This window comes from Globicephala melas, chromosome 10, assembly GCF_963455315.2.
Source record: "Globicephala melas chromosome 10, mGloMel1.2, whole genome shotgun sequence".
In the NCBI taxonomy this organism is placed as follows: Eukaryota; Metazoa; Chordata; class Mammalia; order Artiodactyla; family Delphinidae; genus Globicephala; species Globicephala melas.
Genome location: NC_083323.1, coordinates 28,569,225 through 28,591,303, shown reverse-complemented (window position 1 = coordinate 28,591,303; position 22,079 = coordinate 28,569,225).

The window sequence follows — 22,079 nt, the reverse complement described above, 5'->3', positions numbered from 1 at the left end:
GAAAGACGTGGGAATTTGAGGTTCTCTGGACTGTAGAGAACCTCAAATTCCCTGCAGAGTCAATTCTCTGCTTGACTCTCTTTCTAAAGCTCCATTCTGTTCACCAAGACAAAGTAGGATCATTGACATTAGTTCTTCCCAGGGCGCATACCTATGACTCGAAGAAAAAGGTAGTGTCTCTCAATGTAGTATATTCGTAATGACTGAAATACTCAATTCCTTCTCCTGTGCATTTATTTACATTTCAATGTGGAATGAAACAAGACATATTCTCTAAGAGGTGGTAGATGGAAGGAAACCAGACCTCCTCCATCATCTGCCAGTTCAGCACCTTCAAGAGTTAGCAATTACTGCAGAATAAAGCTCAACTCCTTACCTTGACATTTACCATTTTCCATGTTCTGTCTCCATCTGTTCATTCTAATATTATCCCCACTGCAGTTTTCCATGTATCTAGTATACACCTAAATGGAAATATTTATTTCCCAAAACATCCCTGTATCTTCTGGGTATGTGATTATAAACAAGAATGGCTGGGACCTTGCTCTTTCGGAACTTACCTTTAATCTTCTGGGTATAAAGCAGTTCTTACAAGGCTTCACAGCCTGTGCATATAAAAGGGACCACACCAGTAGCAGTAATAATCACATCACGCATTCCTCTAACTAGCAGACTGTTGTGATCCCTTCAGTCTTCCCTAGTTCTATCTGAGGAGTTCCAGAAGTTTCTCACTTGAACTCACAAATTATCATTTTCACTATCATATGGCACTGACCATATTCTGTTTTGGATCCATTGTTTACTCCTCCGAAGCTGTAAATCATTCACGTGCCAAAACAGCACTGATTTCCCCAAATCATTCATGGTCCAAACAGAAACAGGATAACGTCCTTATTGCCCAGGTCACACTTTTCCACATAGGCACTAAAGTAGGTGGCTCGCCAACACGCATCTCATAGAATCTCTCATAAAATACAGCTTCTTCCTTTCCTGCTTATAGCTCCTTGTCTCCATATAGCTGAAGTGATTACCTTTTAACAGTAAGTAATGAAGATATTTTCACAGGAAACCTACATTTCTGATTCTGTTTGAACAATATTAAATGGAGATATTTTCTTTAAAGTTATTCTGTACTTTGGTTACAAGTGGTCTGTTTATCTTTTAAATCTAGTATGTTCGTGTGTCAGGCAAATTATTTCATTTTTCTTACCTAATTTGAGACCAACTGTAGAAGAACCTAAACCAGAAAGACTTCCCTGTATTGAGAGGATTTAGTAGAATGCATATGAAATCATTTGAATATTAATAAAGTAAAATGGTCACTTATTGGATTTTGTCTTAAGGTCCATGGGGCCAGTCTAGGAGACAAATCTTTGAAATAGAGTCCAAGCTGCTCTTCCCAGCCCATCCTCCTTCATCTCCACCTAATACAATGTGAGAACCTATGTTGGTTCCTTCCTACCCCTTTGATCCCAATCCCTCAAGTCAAATGGTGCAAAATAAGTTATGTTGATTCATTCTAACTGTCAAAGGAAGTCCGAAACACATCAGTGAGCAGAGGCTAGGCCATAGCTGGTACCCTTATTTTGGTTTTTTACATACATAACTTTTTATCCTTTTTAGCTTTATATTCTTTAGAAAAAAGAACTTGGTTTTATTCATCACTGTACCTCCAAGGATTCCTTGCACATAGAACACATTTGAAAAATGATTGTTGAATTGACTCCTTTTGGCCATATTATGCTCACTAAACCCAATTATCTTAAATTAATTGTTACCATGTATATTTTATACCTAACCTCAAATTACTTAGGAAGGTATATAAACTCATACATGATTCCAAAACATAAAACTAGTTTTTGTTTTATAATAATTTTCCTACTCTTTAATCAAATGTATGATGTTGTGTAGGCACTGCCTTAAAAGCAGATACTGAAAGCACTAGTATTATATTACAAGGCCATCTGATAGAAAAACAATTATATTAGTGTAACTCACATGATATTGGACAAGGAATGATTAAGCCATCAATTCCCTGGAGCTACTTCTGAGCTACTGCTGCTATAGGGATACAAAGGAAATATTATGGTGGCTATATTTTGCACAATGGGGGGATTCATTTTTGGAGGGAACTCTTCCAGGCAAAGTAGATTTAAAATAGCATTCTCAACAGAAGTAATAAACCTACAAGAGAATGCAGCCAGCAAAGGAAACATACTCAGAATTCTCAGAGAAACAGAAAGCTGAAGCCTCACAGTCTTTGCAACATTTTTGCAGAATATATTGGAAGGAAGTGAAGCTTCCAGTAGACAACAAAACATACAACTTTTGCATTTAAAGTAGGTACTTTGAGACTAGGCATAAAAAAAAATTAGACTTGGTAAGAGATACCCTGAAACAGCAAGTAGACATTCCAAGAAAAATTAAGTTGGGACAAAGTAAGCTTCATTCACAGGCAGATTCTCCCAACTTAAATGAAAATATCCAGGGCTTCCCTGGTGGCGCAGTGGTTGGGAGTCCGCCTGCCAATGCAGGGGACGGGGGTTCGTGCCCCGGACCGGGAGGATCCCACATGCCACGGAGCGGCTGGGCCCATGAGTCATGGCCGCTGAGCCTGTGTGTCCGGAGCCTGTACTCCGCAGCGGGAGAGGCCGCAACAGTGAGAGGCCCGTGTACCGCAAAAAAAAAAAAAAAAAGAAAATATCCATAGCCAATCTGGTCACATGTTATCCTCCTCTGTTTATTGAAGAGGAATTGGAGTATGGTCTCAGAAAACCAGGCATGTATTTTAGAGCATTCCATATTGTAAACTACATATATTCCTCATTACAGCGTACAAGTTCATTTTTCTTAATGAATCCTTTCGTTGCCTGCATAAAGCCCTAAGGCAATGAATACCTTTGGTTATTATTATAAATATATAACAGCTGACAAACACCTCTGGTTATTATTATAAATATATAACAGACTGAATGGAACTATGGAAATTTCTAGTCAATATTAGTATGGGTGGAGTTAAACAGTGCCCCTTAAAGAATTCTGTCTGAATGAGGCTTCTTTCTCTCTGAATATGTCATGTTTTAAATGAATATAGGTCAGAGAAAAACTGTTTTGCAAAGAGTCTGAAGAAGCAACAAATGTAAAGTTATTCTATAAAGCCAAAAAGAAAAGTTATATAAGGTGTTACACAGAGGGAGTGCGCTGTGGAGAAAGAAAATCTACAAGGAAGACAAAAAATGAGTTCTAGTCTTGGCTTATTTCTAACTAGTTCTTTGGCTTTGGTTAAATTCCTAAACCCAGAGTGAATCCTCGTTTACCCCTTATAAGTCAGAACAGACCACTACTGCAAGCTTATAAAGCCCTCTTTTCACCTTAAAAGCCATACTGTAGACCGTTTTCGTCGTCATTGGCATCTGGGGACCAATTCCTCCCCATTGTGCACGGATGACCCCCACACTGCTGTCAGAGCTGAGCTAATTCAGTAAGCTGCTCTTGACTAATACCATCCTACCTCAGTCCTCCACTGAGCACCACCCTATATGAGGGAAAACAAGGTAAAATGCACTTTTAAAAGTAAAACATTATTCATATAGCACCTTTGAGTCTTTAGCTGGTCTCCTGATGACTGATTTGAAATTGTTAAAAAGCATTTCAGGTAGAAACACACTGGTGACACTTTGAAAAGGACACTGTTGAAATGATGATTCATAATTCTAAGAATATGGAGTTAGTAGTGGTTCCAAAATGGGTAAACAAGTATTATCTTAAAATATTTTTGCTTGCACATTAAAATGCATTCAGCTGTGTGCTATGTAAAAACAATTTTTGTTTTTCTAAAATAAAGACTGTTTTTTTTCCCCAAGTAGACCCTGGATAACAACATATTTGGATATATTTTATCTATAAAACTAAAAGTTAGATATCTGCATATTTTAAAACATGTTTATAAATATTTAAATTTTAGGCTGTCAATAAAAATTTAAAAGCTCTTGACATACATATATATAGACTCAATAGTGCATATCTGAGGAAGAAGGGACTAAAAGATGATCTTATAGATATTTGATCTTATAAATGAGCAAACACAGATGAGAAAAAAATATTCTGTTGTCCTCCCTGAAAGTTTTTTATACTAAATACCTAAAAAGTGTTGGTCTTTTGGCTTACCAAACATATTTTTTTAAGTTTAACATAATAATTGCAGTTATTTCAAAGAACATTTGTTGTGTAACCTCAACTAACTGAAACAGAACTGAGAATTGGTAATTTAAAACCTGGAGTCAAAAGGTACAAACTTCCAATTATAAAATAAGTCAGTCCTGGGCATGTAATGTAAGAATGATGACTACAGTTTATAATACTGTATTGCATACTTGAAAGTTACTAAATGAGTAGATCTTAAAAATTCTCATCACAAGAAGAAAAATTGTAGCTATGAATGGTGGCTGATGTTAATTAGACTTATTGTAATGATCATTTGGCAATATATACAAATATTGATCATTATGATTTACACCTGAAACAAATATAATGTTATATGTCAACTATACCTCAAAAAAAAGTAGAACAAAGGATCCTTAATGAACCAAAATGAGCCATTAAATACTGACATTAAACTTCTTCACTTTATCCATAGGTGATCCCTCAGTCATTCCCTCAAGAAATATTTGCCGTTGTTTCAGGCCGTTACAATAATCTCACTTCTCATATTTTGCAATCATATCAAATTCAAAACAACAAATACAAAAATATTAATTGAACATATACTATAAGAAAGTCATTCAGTGAGTGTGTGGAGGTGATTTTTTTTTTTTTTAAAAGCTATTGCTTCTGCTTTTGTGGAGGAATTGAGAACATCTGAAAGAGAAAGGACACTAACAGGATGTAGAGTACCTGCAGAATGACAGGATGAATGAGAAAAGAAAATTGTAGAAAAGTAGATGCAAGATCCCAAGTAGCATCATTTTCTGGGCTCTTTTAGTTTAATTTAACACTGCCTTGTACGTTTCAGGAGTTCCTGAGCACATTTTCCAATACACTGTTTTGTAGTATTTGACATTGTAAATGATGGACTTGGCCATCAAGAAAATACACAATAAACTCTGTCCTCTGAAAAGGCAGAAAAATGTGGGCATGTGGTAGACATCTCTAACAGGGATCTCATCTTGAGCCAGGTCTGAGTCTAAATATAGAGGTTCAAGGATATTTGATTATGTCTGGGGAATGCTAGAGGGATCCCACAGTGTCAACCCACTAAAAGATCTCATGTAAGGGAGCTCTAAACAAAGGAAGATGTAGCCAAGTACAATACATTGACTCAATAATAAGCCTCACATGGCCACTCAGGTACCAACTCTCATGTCACTTCTGTGCATGTTCCATTGCTCAGTGCAAGTCACATAGCTACATCTAACTTGAAGTGGTATGAAAGTACAACACTACCTTATGTCCAGAAAGAGGAGAATAAAGAGGAGAGTAAGAAATATTGGTGAACATCTGTACTTTGCCAGATAATTCCAAGTGTTAGCATAGTGTAGATGTAGAGAAATCCTCATGTGGTGGTGGGAATGTAGACTGGTGCTGCTATTCTGTAGGACAACCTGGAAACACATACTTAAATTCAGTGTGTATATTGTCCAGCAGTTCTTCTTCTAGGTATATGGCTCAAACAAATCCTCACACAGGACCACAAGGGGATATGATCCCTCCTGTAAATTGTAGCATTAGTTGAGATGGTGATGAGTTGGCTACAATCTGGGTATCTATCACTGGAACTGGATAGTCAACATGCTATGGCTGCACATGCTGGGGTACCATGCAACAGTCAGAAACCACAGACTAGATGTACATATAGCAAACTTGAAAGCATAGTAACGAGAGAAAAAAAATAGTTGTAATATATGGTCCAAAATGACATTTGTTCAAAAACACAACATATATTTCAAAAGCATAGTTATAAGATCAAAAAGATGTTCATTAAATACATTAGAGTTATTGACTATGAAGAGGGAATGGAAGTGAGTAATGGAGATAAAGGAGTATATATAGACATGAATAAATTTGAAAGGAACTTTGTGATGGAAGTGATTAAATCAATGACCTGGAATTAAGATATAACAAAACAAAATAAACAAGCAAAACAAACAAATAAAACTTGAGGAAGTTATTTCAACTAAACTATGTACAAATCTCAACCCAAATATCATTGTTTTAGGGTTTCCCTCTCTGTTGTAGGATAACCTGGGGCTTTGGCACAATGAATACTCAGGCAGCTATCCATGAGCCCCTGGAAGAGCGGCATTAAAGATTTTAATACTCAAAAAAACAGAATGGAATAACCAGCGGGACCCTCAGAACCTAGTGGAGTGGGAATATCTAGCAGGGGCTGGGGCTAAGGAGAGGGGAGAAGGCAAAGTTCGTTTTGTGCTGTAGGGACAATGGCATAGTGGTGTCGCCATCTGGCAAAAATGTTGGAGCCCAGTGGAGCAGGGTCAGGGGCCATGCATCCAGGGGCAGGAGAAATGGGACTTTCCAGTAGAGTTCAAGGGAGAATGCAGCATCCACTGGAGCAGTATGAAAACTATGTTAAATGTCTCTGCAGATACCTAGAAATAATTGGCAAAAACTAAGGGAGTGGAGGTTAGAACTACAGGACATCAGCAGAAGGGGATAAAGGAGTCTGTAAAACTCAGGTATCTCATTGTCTTGGGGAAATGTGGGTCACAAATAGTTAAAACAAAAATGTTGGTGTTAAAAAGAATATACTTAAGGTAACCAGAAAACCCCCTTACGTAAAATGTCTCATTTTATGACGATGTTCTGAGGATAAATGCAATTGGTTAAATGTTTCAATTAATTCATCCTGACTTTTTCAATGAGATGCGAAAGTGTGGCCATTACAAGAGAAACTCTAACAGTCAGCTTGTTGGAGATTACACTAATGGGAGAGGAAGGGATGTGTCTTTTCCTGAGAACATAAATATATGCAAGCTGGGTATCTGTCTGCAGATTAGCACTTCAGAAAGGTAAGAGGGAGAGACAGCATCAGACAACTCTGTAAAAAAAAAAAAAAGATTGGATTAATCCATTCTGTATGTCAAAGGGAATTAAGAAAGTATCTCAAAATCACACTGAGGCTGGCATCTTCAGTGACAGGAAGAATAGGTCCATTATTAATACTAAGATGGCACAAAGAAGAAAGGATGCTTGGAGAAAATATAATTTCAGCTTTTGAAAAAAAATCATGAGTATTGAGGCTTAGAACATCCATAAGTCAAGGAGATAATTGAAAGCACAGGGGGGGATGTCAAAGGGAAAAGGTATTACTTTGAAATGATGAGCTTGATTCCTTGGATACTTTTTGCTGCCACAGATCTTGATACTAGAAAGTTGGCGAAAAATGTCTCCAATTTGCCAAATACGTAATTACACATGTAGTTAAATATATAGCACACTCTTCTACAAATTCAGTATAACAGGCTCTAGTGTATATTATGAAGAGTAGTGGAGTGATGGAAGGAAAATAAGAAATGGAACAGAAGACAAAGATTTCACCATAGATCAACTATCGGATGTCCTTTGGCAAAGAACTTTACCTCTGACCTTTAATATCTTGGGCTATAAAATGGAAATAATGACACTATATCTGACAAGAGATGTTAACTACTCAAATGAAATCACATATTTAAAAAATTTTTTCTCAGTCTTAATGTGAGATAAAACATTAATTATTGATATTATTCTAAAGTGTTCTTACAGTATTTCTTTTCCTATAAACTGTATTTAGCGAAACTAGCAAATTCTAGGATTGTCCACTGCAAAGCCCAGAGAATATTCAATAAGCTTAATCTCAGATAATATACTATAACTGATGTTTCCTATTACAGTTACAAACATTGTTTCTGTTAAAGGGATTGCTAGAAAGAAGCGAAAGGTAAAGTTAGGCATCCATAGGCAAATCAAAGGTGAAATGTCTCAATTATTGAGCCAAAATATAATCATCAAAGGGGAGCTATAAATACATTTTAAAAAAATCTGAGATGTATTTAATTTTTGAGTTTTCACACAAAACTTTAAAATCATATTAACACTTAAAGTTACATTTCAACTTTTACATTTCAACAGATTTTTGTATATTTTGGATATGAAGGAAAGCATCATATTTTAAAAATGTATATGTTTGCCAAAGTTGCACTTTTTTTTTTAACCAGACCATATCTTATAATCACTATGTCCCAAGATGAAAATCAGTAGAACAAGTGGTCTTGACAACCACAAACAACAGAGTTAACTGCAAGGACCATCTGGCAGATGGTCTGGTAGAGAAATTTATAATAATAATAATAGTAATAAGAACAACAATGACAGCAATTTAATTAAAGCTAGTTGAATTGGTTGGCATATTAATTACACACATTTCAAAGAAAGCAAGATGTGATTGAAACCCCTTGACCCACAGCATTAACCCACTGCATTCCACCTATGTAAAATTCTCATTATGACCCGCAAGATCCCATTGGGTCTCATCTCTGTTCTTGCCCAATTGTCATCACACATCAATTTCACCTTTTCTCTCTTAATTCCAGCCACAAGGGCCTACACTCAGCCTCTTTGTGTACTATATTCTTTTTGTTTTCCAGAGACTTTGAGCACTCTGTCTACCATGTTCTTCCTCCTATGCTTTACCTAACTCTGACTTATTCTCATTTTATTTCAAAGTCACTTCATTGAAACTATCCCTATCCCTCCTAATTTGGCTGGATTCTCCTCTTCTCTCATGCTGTTCCATATGTTTCTTGCTAGCACTTATTTTTATGCTTATTAATGCCAGTTTCTCCTACAAAATAATAAATTCCTTAAGAGTAAGTCCACATATATTTTTCTCATTATTTTATCCCTAATACCTATTGATATGCTCGCATATAATAGGCAATTTATACATACCTATTAAGTGAGGGACTAAATATTTAGTGTCTAAATGGTAGAGACCCCATTTGATTCTCAACTCACAAGTAAATTAATTCATCCATTCCTTCTGGTAAATCCAAATGCTAAAAATTATTATGTAATATTTATTTTGTTGGTTGTGTTGAACTAGTTATATGAAATCCATGGTAGAAGGGAAATGACAAGGTTTATGTTCAAGGGAACACTTTCACTCAGTGTGTGGAGCACATAAGGACAGGCTGCTCCATTTTCTGTTTATACTTACTCCCCATTTTTGTTACCTGCGGTGGGAGAGTATTCTTGTACATAAGCTGAGGATAAAGTTGCCCAAGTGTTTCAGCTTTTATATTTTTGTTTGTGTATGGTGTATGTGCATGTACATGTATATATGTGTGTGAGAGAGACATCTGATTGATCGATCGATCGATAGATAAATCATTTGTAAAAGGTCTTGCAACGATTTCCAAAAAACAATTTGTACTTTCATTTGTGTGAAACTCAGAAATTCCCATAGCAGTCAGCACATAAGAACTAATCAATACCTGGCTTCCCTCCCAAGATCTGCTCCTGAGTTTTATTATACTGTGGAGCCATTGTGCTCAGACTAAAGTAAGATGCCCATTTTAAGGGTGCGCTCTAGATTTCAGGTCACACCAGCCACGCTGGTATAAGATCTCCTTCAGAGAAAGGAGTGATAATAATACAGCTCCAGCACCATCATTAGAAGTGTTTAGATCTATGGAGTTTTTAAAAACATCATGAATGAAGCAAAGTTGAGAAACTCTTCAACTGAGCCCCCTCCTTTATGGTTTGAAAATAAATAAGGGAAAGCAGCATGGTGAAGCAGGATTTACTTAAGAGATGAAATGCCTTTTTTTTATACCAGTGTTTTAACTAACACAACATCACACAGCTTATTAGTGGCAGGGTCAGTAATAAAAATTCTGCCTCCTGACACAGCCTGTTGCTCTCCTAATACACTACATGGCCCTGCATAAATCAGTTGGAGGTAGCATATTTTTTTTCTAAAATGCTTTAGCATGAGAGAGAATGTATAAAATATATTAAGAATTTATCTGACTGTTCCTTCAATTTGAGACATAAGGACAATGTCTTCAGTGAACCAATGCAACAATCAATGTGTATTATATATCCTGAAGTTTCCTCCTGGTACTCTGCACAAAAAAGCTTTGAGATGGTATCTACATATTAGTAACCCTGCCTCTTCTCTAGTGGAAAAGCCACTGCCTAGCTGAAGACTTTTGTCATTGGTCCTTTCACCATCCAGGACACATGCTGAATAACAATTGCCCAGCAGATGATCACGTAGCAGTTCCCAAGGTTTAGGTTTTTCATAACCAAAGTATTCCAAAAATTCAAGGATCATAACAATTTAAAGTTCTTAGTCTCTTCTGGAATGTTTTAAGTAATTAGAAAATGTTTCTGACAATAATTACATTTTTAATGAGAACATTTTTTCATATATCATATTTTTAAAGTACTCAAATTCATATGAACATACACATGTCCCTTCACATTTCCTCTCCTACTCCTGTTCCAGGAGTACTTTGTTACAGCTGTCCTAGAAAACTAATACAATGACCCTGTCAAGATTTGTTTGATTAGGTGGATCCATATTAAATGCCATTTTTTAAATCAAAGGTAGTCAAATAATGGCAATTTCATATGACTAGCCTATACACATTAGTTATATACTAGACATTTCTATGGCTTGTTATCTAGAAAAGAGGTTTCACAACTCGAGGAGAGAGAGAAATTAGCAAACTTTAAATCATAATATCAATACTGTAGTCCTTCTTACATGAGGGCATGTTGAGAATGTAAAAACATGTTCTACTATCTGACTTGTTCAGCACCACAGAAATGCATCTATAACTTTGTATTACTTACAGATTTATTTCTGAGATACTTGCTTGACCAATTCCATATGAGGTAAACAGTCTTTTCACTTTTCTGGATCTGACCTCATAATTCATTTTTCTGATCACTGATCTTACTCCTTTACCCACTGAACCCGAAATTCTCGTAGTCTTTTTTTTAAATCTGGAAATATCTTCATTTATGGGTGTCTAGTATACTGAGTTATTTAACTATTTAGAACTGTGTAGTATACAAAATGACATCACATAGTACACTGAATGGTAGATATGTAATTTTCTAAGGATAAAGTGTTCAAGATGTAACTACCATAGAAAGGTTTCTATGTGAGAGTAAGATTGATAATACAAAATCAATTGTAACTTTCAAAGGTAGAATGAGCAAGGTTTATACAGACCATATTGTTATGGTTCCAAACATGTTACTGCTCCCAGTAGTGATGCAATGACAATTTGTAATAGCATTCACAGTAACTGGGTGCAAATTAAAGTGGGCTTTGAATAAACGAAAGTAATTGGGGCATTCCTTCATTAGTATTTATTATTTCCTGATGAAAATGTGGAATATCTAGGCCATTTTCCCAAGATTTGCTGGAACACTGTTCAAAAAGTGACACATCCTTTAAAACCTATTACAAAGACTAACCAAACTTAACGTTAAAGGATGTTTTCTTTGTCTCGTCTAATTCCCTCCAGCTATTTAAGCTTCTTTTAGTCAGCCTGTTCTTTCTCATATTTTAATTGGTTCTCACAAAGGATATTCTTAACATGGATTTTCAAGGAACCAAAGTTCCACTTAAGAAAGTTTGGAGGCCAAGTTTCGAGGCCTGAATGTTAAAGGAGAACTCGAAAGCAACAGTAAAAACAGCAAGATTGCATTTGGGTTACAAGATGATCAGAAAGAAGAACAAATAATCATAAACATCTGACGGGAGAATCATAACATTCCTTTTGAACTTTGCATAAAATGTTTTCTATTTTTCTCCATGATATCTTAGCAAAGGGAACAATTTAAAATTTTTTGTCTATGGATAAAATCTGAAAAATGCTAAGCTTCCAAATACAGTATTTTTTTATAGGCTTTTTTTTTTTTTTTTTTTTTTTTTGCGGTACGCAGGCTTCTCCCGTTGCGGAGCACAGGATCCGGACTCACAGGCTCAGCGGCTATGGCTCACGGGCACAGCCGCTCTGCGGCATGTGGGATGCGGGATGCGGGATGCGGGTTGCGGGATCCTCCCAGACTGGGGCACGAACCCGTGTCCCCAGCATCGGCAGGCGGACTCTTAACCACTTTGCCACCAGGGAAGCCCTAAAGGCTCTTTGAAAGCAGAAGTGATTGAGATTATACAGCTTGCCAGGGAAGGATTTACCTTTCTGGTGTCTTCAGCATTCTTAAGATTTGGGAGTTTTTTGTATGTCTCATTTTGTGCTTCCTAAATCTAGTTGGAACTTGGACAAGTACTGAAATCTTCAGAGACCAAGGAATTAAACAGAACAGGAATTAAGGGTTTTGATCATACAACAGGCAAAATTAACCTACTGTCTTTAAGAATGTTTCAGGAATTAGAATTTTTGAAGAACAAATGTTTCTAAATTTTTTAATCTATGAAATAATAAACATAATTTTCCTTAAAGAAGGTTTCCTCAGTGTTTTATCATGAAAAACCATGCTTTTATTACCTCATAAAAATTGTTTCATATACAAAATCACTATTGTGAATACTTATTATGTCTGAGAAATATATATATGGATTTTTTTATCTTACCCTTCAAATAGCTCTGGGAAGTAGGTATTCTCTTATTCATTTAAAGGATGAGAAATTGCAGGATAATAGAAATTAAGTAACTTGATGATGGTTATAAAGACAATGAGTGACCAAACCACAATTCAAGTTCCAATGAATTTATCTCATTCCCACTCTATGAGAGCAAGCATACTTTGAATTAGGTGTCCAGAAATAATCTTCTGATATTTATAAATGTAATTAAAATAATTAGCCTGTGGGTAGGAACATATTAGTCTTGTCCCTTGAATCCTTTATTAAGGGGTTCTGTTTTACAATAAATGAGAGTATTTTCACTGTCAATGTTCCAAAACTTTAATTTAATTCACATTATACTAATTCACATAGCAATTTTATTCCAATTTCTATTTTTCTTATTTGACAAAAAAATTCTAGTAACTAGTAAAATTTACTTTAGAATTCATCTAGGAATACAACTCACCCTATTGATAGTCTTAGGCATCCACTGATATGTTGAAGCATAGCTTTAAACAAATATTAGATATAAAATCTAGGATGTATATCATAGTGAAGGACGGTAAGAGGCTTTGTTCATTTATTGATAGGAAATATCAATTGTGTTGTGGAGGCTAAATATTAGAAGGGAAAATAAGAGTGATGTAGTAACTTGAATAAATAAGCCCCAAAATTATTCTCATTAGAGCATGTGTGTATTTGCACACATGTACGTGTGCATCTAAGATGAAAATAATCATCTCTGGTAAGGGAATAGTAAGATGAATATTTTAAATTCTGTCAACGAGAATAATTGTTGCTTCAGTGTCAGTAAGAATGTACGTTGCTTCACTATATATACGTGCGTTTAAAAATATTTGCCAGTTGTCGTAAAATATTTAAAATTTTTGACCACATAATTGAATTTCTAGAAATCTCTTAGAATAAAAATAATCAAAGGTGCAGACAAAACTATGTACAATTTTTGATTGTGGTATTATTTTATATAGCAAAATGTTGGAAACAATTTTATGTCCCACGATAAGATAATGGCTAAAAATTATGCTAGCTTCATATTATGGATAATTATAGAAAAATTGAAAATTATATTTTCAAAAATGTTTGATGGTATGATTAAGAGTAAATTATAAGAGTACCTACAGTATGAACCCATACGTACACTTGCTCATAGAGAAAATGGAAAAAAAATTCCCAAATATTAATAGTGCTCATCTCTAATAAATTTTATTTTCTTCTTTGTTTTTATTTCAAAGAAATTGGATTAAGTATTGAATTTTTAACAAAAATATCTTTAAAAATAGATAAGTTTTTGGGAGGAGGTGCCCTTAGGGGTTAGAATGGAGACCTCAATAGGATGATTCCAAAAAAAAAAAAAAACACCCACCATAAATGCACATCGCCACGTGGATATAGCTGCTCACATCCACATTCAGCGGCATTGCTTTATGCCATTCATGTAGTGCCTGAGCACTTTGCACATGCCTCTGTTTGGAGAACTTCTAAAGGAAGTGATGCTACAGAAAGTGTGATTATTATTTTTTTTCTCATTTATCTGACAACAATTTTAGATTTATGTATTGTATCTCAGTGGAGCTAATGCACTGGGCAGAGTGGTTCTAAGAGAACATTTCCTGAGTTTCTAGTTTGAGAGAAATATCTTACATACATTATTCTTTTAAGCAGCACAATAACTCATTTTACAGATTAGGAAGCTGAAGCTCTTGGAGACTATGTAATTTGCCTGTATAAGCATGGTGAGTGAGAGGCAGAATTAGAAGGCTGTATTGTTTCTACTAATATACTGCGGTACTGCCTTAACAGAATTTTCCATAGCATTTAAGCTGTATTTGTACTTGATATCAGAAATATAATTGTCCTGGTGTATAATTTTAGAGAGAAACTGAACTGACAGACTCACCTATAAAGTAAAATTGGACCAACCTATGATTTTCTAAGATACTCCTCACACTGTAGATGGAGAACATAGCATGTGTCATTAAATTTGCATATATAATAGAAAAGTTTCTGAACTAACTCATTCTTGAATGAATACAGGCAGGCTTACACTGCATTTTCTTTTGTTTCATACATGAAAATAAAAGTAAAATATATTTAGACTTAAATCAGTAATTACTCAAACCTATTGCATTTTACCTCTGTAAATCCAGATAGCCCTTAATATAAAACTATATACAGATATTGTTTATTTTTATCTATTTATGCCCACAAATTTATGATAAAAATACAGATAAATTCTATACCACTAGATTCAAAGAGAAATGAAACACAAGATTGACAGCAAAGGGGAAGATTTTATTCCATCTGTTAGAAATATGCTTTGAAGAGATCTGCCTATTTTTCAATACACAGTGGGACTCTTTCAAGGTAGCAATTCAAAGCTGTATTTATCATTTTGGAAAAATCACAGCAAAATCCCTGCTTGCTGATTTGTTGTTGTTGAAAACTCAGTTCTTTTTTTTTTTTTTGTACTAAATACTTGAATATACAGCACATTAAAGAGCTGCTAAGTCTAAATCCACTATTTTAATTAATGCTGAATAGCAACACTGAGCTGTCAACTATTGCTATAGTTGACATCCTTCTCCAACTACTCCAGAATGTTATTTTAAAGGCCTCAGGAATTACAATGAAAACAAATGCCATAAGGCTTTTCAAAACTCTGTCCCAGAAAATTAAAGCCACGTGCCTGCTCGTCAGAGCATTACGGAGAGATGCATTGGCTGAGATGGAGAATATATCTCTTCAATGTGAGTGGCTAGAAAAACTATGGTTGAACTATGCTAAATAACCTTCCTCTGAAGATTGAAAAACAAATTTAGGGTTATTTAATCATCAAAACCTATTCTAAAACAGAAAATGACGCTTGTAGATTTAAAATCATTATGCATTACTTTAAAATATAATTTGGCACAAATAGCATTTTGAATAAGTAAAATTAAGTCTCCAGTTCTCCTTTAATACTCTTTTAATAGAACAAAACAAAGCAAAACATAACCCATCTCAACTAGCTTCTTTTTCCAAAGCTATAGTTTAGAAAGGAAAGCTGTAGAAAGATTGCTTCCCTTTGATGGAATTCTGTACATTTAGATAAGTACAAATGACGATATTTTGGTATTTAAGGAGTAACATAACTAAAATTTTAAATGCTCAATATAAATAAAAAATGAGTTACCTTAATGTTCTCATATTTTTTCCAATTTTGTATTTCAATAACATTTTTAAAAATTAGATTTAAAATATATTTATTTGAGAACTGACTGTAAAGTTTTGAATAATTGTGATAACCTTTCCCAATAAAATTATGAGTGGAAATGATTTGGACTAGGAAATCCAAAATGGATTATCCTAGTCTAACCCAGTGCTTTAGAGATGATTAAACTGATGCTCCATTATTGACAATTCTGAGAATGTGACACCAAGGTCCTACCTCTCCACCTAGTACTCTTTCCCCTCTCCCACATTGCCTCCACCTACGCAATAAATACTAAAGAAAATATTATTTATTTAACTTGACTCTCTTTTTTTTAAAGTAAATGCTCTAAAACTTCAAAAGGGTAAGCTTTTTATTTGTTTCCTTAACACCTCCCTCCTTGCACAATAGCTATGAGCCAAAAAGAAAATTTTGTAAGGCATGCTCATTAGGCATGTTATAGACCAAAAGTGAGTAAAATATGTATTGTTTCTTTTCAGGATTTGAGTTCAAGACAAAACTCAATAAGGCACCAATCTGCTTTTAACTCTTTATTCATTACAATGATGTACTGAAATAATAGAGGTCAAAATGGTAACATTTCCATAAAAGGCTCCTCAGTGGGATGCATTAAATTGATATTTCAAGGCTAGAAAATATGAAGTTGTTCTTGTTCATATAGGGAACTATAATATTTCAACAATGTTTTTAGGAAACTAGATAGGAAATAAGTCAAGGTAACTAACTCAATAGAGGACCTAGGAAATTACTTAGTGGTCATAACTATTCCATTATAATTAGTGAGACTTTTCTATTGCAATTAGACATTTGTCAGTGGTTGTCATGCCAATACAAATATTACCCTATATCCTCTGCTCTATTACCTATCTGATCAAGTAACAATGGCTTAGCTACACATAAAGCTTTCAGAGGGAGAGATATGGGATATTACTTGTTTTTATATTTCACTCTCAAAGAATAAAATGGAAAATTAACTTTGTGTTTTTGTTTGGAGAGGACTAACAGAGAATGATTGGAGCCCTTAACAGAGGAAGCTCCATTTGACTTCTTTATTTTCTTCTAATTTTTTCATGAATTGGGGATAATTGTAGGAAGTTGAAAATAGTGGCACAGAACTTCAGAGATTTCTGATTTTCAAATGCATTTTAAGCTGTTGAACTTTTTTCCCAAAGAAAATCTTAAGCAGGGCTCTGATATATAACAAAGGTAAGTGTTGAGCTTTTTTCTCTGAAGTGGATTGGGAGAGCTCATAGTCCAGGAAAAGCTAACCCCTTGTCTCTGTCCGACATTGGCATCTTTGCAGAATCCCAGGGCTCTGCAGAATGCAGCTTTAAAAGTGTGGTTTAGAATCATACAAAAGACTAAGAGAACAAGTGAAGGACTTAGTCTACAAGTGTCATTTCTTTTTGAGGCTAATAAAGGTTATTTATGGTAGAGAAACAAGTCCTCAGGAAGTCTGATGCATAGAGACAGAAATTTGAGCTCAAGTGGCCTAGAGCTTTTGACTAAACCTAGAAATGAAAATGAACTTGCAAGAAACATTCTAAATGAAGTAGTACATATCATAGCTGGATTAAGTTTAGAAAGAATGATTAATGAGAATAGGAATCACTAGCTACTTTAATAGTTGTTCCTCTAGTAATCAAATAATATACATCCTTTTAAAAATTATTTATGTGTTTGGAAATTTCTGTGTCTGAAAATAATTGTCCAGGACAAAAAATAAAATAAAAGCCTAAGCTCTTAATATTGGCCAGTACTTTGTAGACCAATAAAAGACCAAGATATAAAACTAAAAATAATATGTGTCAATGAAGAATCAATCTTAACATCCATATTAAATCATTGATGGGAGAATGAAGTCCTTCCTAAAGTCTTTTCCACATTAGGAATGAGTTATATTTATGGAAATTATTAATATACTTAGTAGATTTGGTCAGGGTATTGGCATATTATTAGCCCGTATATTTAGGTCTTAAGAAGATCTTTATTATGTTTCTTTTCTCCAAAAAAGAAAATGGTGGAAGAGAAGCTGTGTTCCATAGTATCCATTCTCCTTTTTTCTAAGTTTTTTTCTTTTTCTTTTTAATTTAATTTGGTGACCAGGACACATGGCCATTTAGCTAGAGACTGTATTTTCTATTCTCTCTTGGCAGTCAGTGACTGTGTTTTGGCCAGTGGGGAACTGCAAAAATATGTGCACCTTCTAGATTATTGCCTTGAAGATAAAGCTGCTCTCCCAATACATCCTTGTTTCTCTTATTCTTGGCCAAGAACAGCAGCTAGAGCAGATCTTAGACCTGAAGATGGAAGCCACATTTTGATGGTGATATAGCCACCTGACCAATCAGAGTTCTTATGGATCACACTCTTATCACAAGAGAGAATATTCTTCTATCTAATTCAAGACCTTGTATTTTGAGGTTTCTTTGTAATAAATTTTCAGCCTATGCCTTAGCTAATAAAGAACTTGGTGTCATAAGAGGTGTGCTGCCATAAAAAATATGTGGCATTGTTTTAGCCATTGGGTTGTAGGCTACAACTTATACAAATACTGCAGGTTGGAAAGCTAATGACCTTTCTTATGGCATGGCAACCTATTTAGTAAAACTGTCGATTGTAAAGAAAAAAAAGGTCATACCTACAAATTTGGTTATAGTAAGTGAGACTAAGAAAAGGCTAAATATTTGTCTATGTTAGCTGCCTCTTGATACTTTTAGCCAAATACAAGAGAGAAAAGCTTGTGTAAGGATTGCCAGTGTTTGTGTAGAGATAAAAAGGAATAGACCTTGCTAAGAGAGTGTCTGACCAAAGTCTAAACATTAACTCGACCATATATCGGTATCTTTTATAAAAGGGAAATCCCTTGCTTGTATGTCCCAATTAGCAGAAGATAAGACTTTGCTATAGACTGAATGTTTGTGTCCATCAGAAATCCATATGTTGAAACCTAATCCTCAACGTGATGGTATTATGAGGGGGGAGGAGGGTCTTTGGGAAGTGATTAGATCATGAGGGTGGAGCCCTAGACAGTGAAAAGAGAGACCCCCAGAGAGCTCCCTCGCTTCTTCCATCATGTGATGACTCAGTGAGAAGAGGGCTGTCTATGAACCAGTAAGCTCTCACCAGACACCGAATCTGTTGGTGCCTTGATCTTGGATTTCCCACCTTCCAGAACTGTGAGAAATAGATGTTTTTGGTTTAAGCCATCTAATCTATGACATTTTTGTTATGGTAGCCTGAGCAGTCTAAAAGTTGCTCAGAGCCCTTCTCAAAAACCTCCCATTTGTATTGCACAGTCAGACAACAGCAGCTCTGCCCACTTACAAAGATCAGATAAAATCACAGTAACTTCTCACCAAAACTTATAGTCTCAGAAAGATAGTCCTTAGAACAGAAACTGGAAAATAGAAGTGAGGAATCTTCAGGTCTAAGAACTATTTAAGAGAGATCATCAAGTATGAGAATTTTTAGATGGAATCTGATTGGAAAGCAAATAGAAGCTTCACTAAAGTTTTGAGGGGATGAATATGGCTTAAAAATATAAAAGCCACAAGTCTGGCCAACAAGCAAGACCTTAGGTTTCCAAATGTGTATCAGCCAGAAGTGAAAATTATATAGCCTCCAAAGAAAGCATACCCTCCAAAACTCACTTTGGTTTTGGCCACAATGTATAATATTCGAGGGAAAACCTCAGAGGGATCCAGATGTTATGAAAGAAAATGGCCAAGAGAATGATCCAAAGGAACAAAAGCAGGGAGAGCTAAGCAAGGAATGGGATATTTCAAAGTTCCTACACACCAGGATCTAGCAGTTATAGACCACTAAGTGCTTTATGTCTTCTATTTTTATCTCCATGAATGAGTTATTTTTTACTCCATTATTGTGTATTAGATGATGGGCCTGACTGAGGCTTGTCTCTTAGTTTATAGATGAGGTATCACAAGAAGAGAATGGCACATTAGTAAGAGATTGTGGGCTTCAAACTGGACACAGAAAATGCCATGGGTGACTCCACTGAGGATGATGAATATGTTCTGTGTGTCCAGAAAAAGGGACAGACTTTTGTCAACAACCCCCCAATATCTATTCTGCTTTTATCTCCTTTAGCAGTTCATGTATGTTTAAGGTACAGGGGCAGACAGAAGGATACCCAGAGATTATGCTTCCTAACAGTGTTAGCAACTAGGGTAGCCATGTGATTAAGTTTGCACCAATGGAATATGAATGAATATTAGATATGAATGAATGAATGAACATTGAAAACTTCCCCTAAATATAGAGGGGAAATGCTAAAACTTAAAAAAGGAAAGTGTATGAATTAGAATTATGATATAATGAGAAGAATCACAGTTCCCCACTTAAGATTTGAATTATACCATAAAATTCTCTCTAAAATGTCATCACATCTCCCCAGTGAACTAACAGTCAGTTGATAATTTAGATTAGTTCATATAATTTGAGTTATTCCTGATTTCTAACTTTAATCCAATTAGAAGGAAAAGTATTTTATTTGGAATTAAACATTTTTATTCTTTTTGTTTCTTCATGCTTTGCAAATTGAGCATAAATTAGAAAAAAGGCATGCTAACAATTTGGTAGCAGACCCAAATTAGTTTTTGCTAGTTCAAATTTTGAACATATACTCTAGGTATTAAATTCTTTGTTTTTACTGATATTTAGCAGTTATCAATATAATTTTCATTCTACTTGACATGGTTTATTTAATTATGTTTCAGCATTTTAAATTGCAAGATTTTCTCAGTATGTTCTTTTTAAATTTCATAGAAAAGCACAGGTGCAGATGGTCCATTAATAGCAATAAAAAGGCAAATTAAAATTATGCAAAACCCTTTGGAAAGCAGTTCATTCCACAGCTATCTCAAGGAAAGTGTATTTAAAATCTAATGTAATAAGACTTCCTACTGATATGACAAGTCACCCTAAAAGAGGTGTTGTATCATCTGAATTATCTGCTTTTGGCAAGAAGGACAGACTACCTAATAGATTTTAATAAACAATAGCTATGAATAGTATTTCAATCTGTCATGGTTAAATTTTAATTCCTTATATGATTTGATAGACAATAACATTCAAAACCACAAGTTTCTGAATCCTCTGTCTACTATCTACTAATGTCTCCCTACTGATATGATAGAATTTTTCTATTATCTAGGATTATTATGCCCATTAATATTTCTGTAGGAGTGGTGGTTTAAGAAGTTTTTGGTTGAATCAGGCACTGTGATGCAATGGATACCAATAAACTTTGGAACCAAAATACACAAGGGTTCAAATCTCTCCTTTACTCTTTGTTATTTGTGTCTGTTTGGGTATATCTCAATCTTATTTTTCACATATAAAATGAAAATAATTCGTAATAAGCCTTTAAAGAGTTGTAAAGATTACAATTATAGATGTGAAAATAATTCAAATATTTTAAAGTCCAAGCAAATATTAATTAGTATGATATATCCAGATTGGGACAAGAGGAGGCAAGGTAAACTAGAAGACTTTAGGTTAGAATCTGACCCAAGTGACTGTCTTCGAGTTAATTTTCTTAGAGGTATGAGGAATGATATGAAGAAAAGCTTGTGTCAATGGCAGAAAGGAAGAAAAATGACAACAAATTTCTGAAGAGGAATAGAAGAGATGAATGGAGAAGCAAATTGGAGAAAGAGCCAGTGAAGCAAAAATGGAGGAGCATGCTTAAGGAAAGATATTTGAGCAAATGAATAAAACCTTTTCTACTGATGCCTTGTCAGAATATTAACACGGGAGAGGAAAGACTGTGGCACAGTAAAGAACCCTGATAGATTACTCTCTGGCAGAAATTTATTCTGTCGATACCCCCAGCTGTGACCTTATCTACATGACTAAAAGGATTAGGTTAAAACTATACAAGACAAATCCCATTCTTAAAGTAATTAGCCAGTAGATGTGGAAATGTCATACTTCAATGAGAATTTATTTTTGGAGATGGAGGACCAGAGATACTTCAAGCAAGGAGCAAAATCAGATTATATCTGATCAACAAAGAAGATAGCAGTGTACCTTCAAGTTTCTGGAGCAGGTGTGCAGTAATTATAACATAATTAATTTCCATTGTCTGTGTGTGTGCGTGCATATGTGTGTGTGTGTGTGTTCTCAGGATTTTTTCTTCATTTTATTCAACAATTTAAAAGAACCTTAATTTCCTGGAAGTTGTTTAGAGTTTATTATACACCAGGATGCTGAGATGCT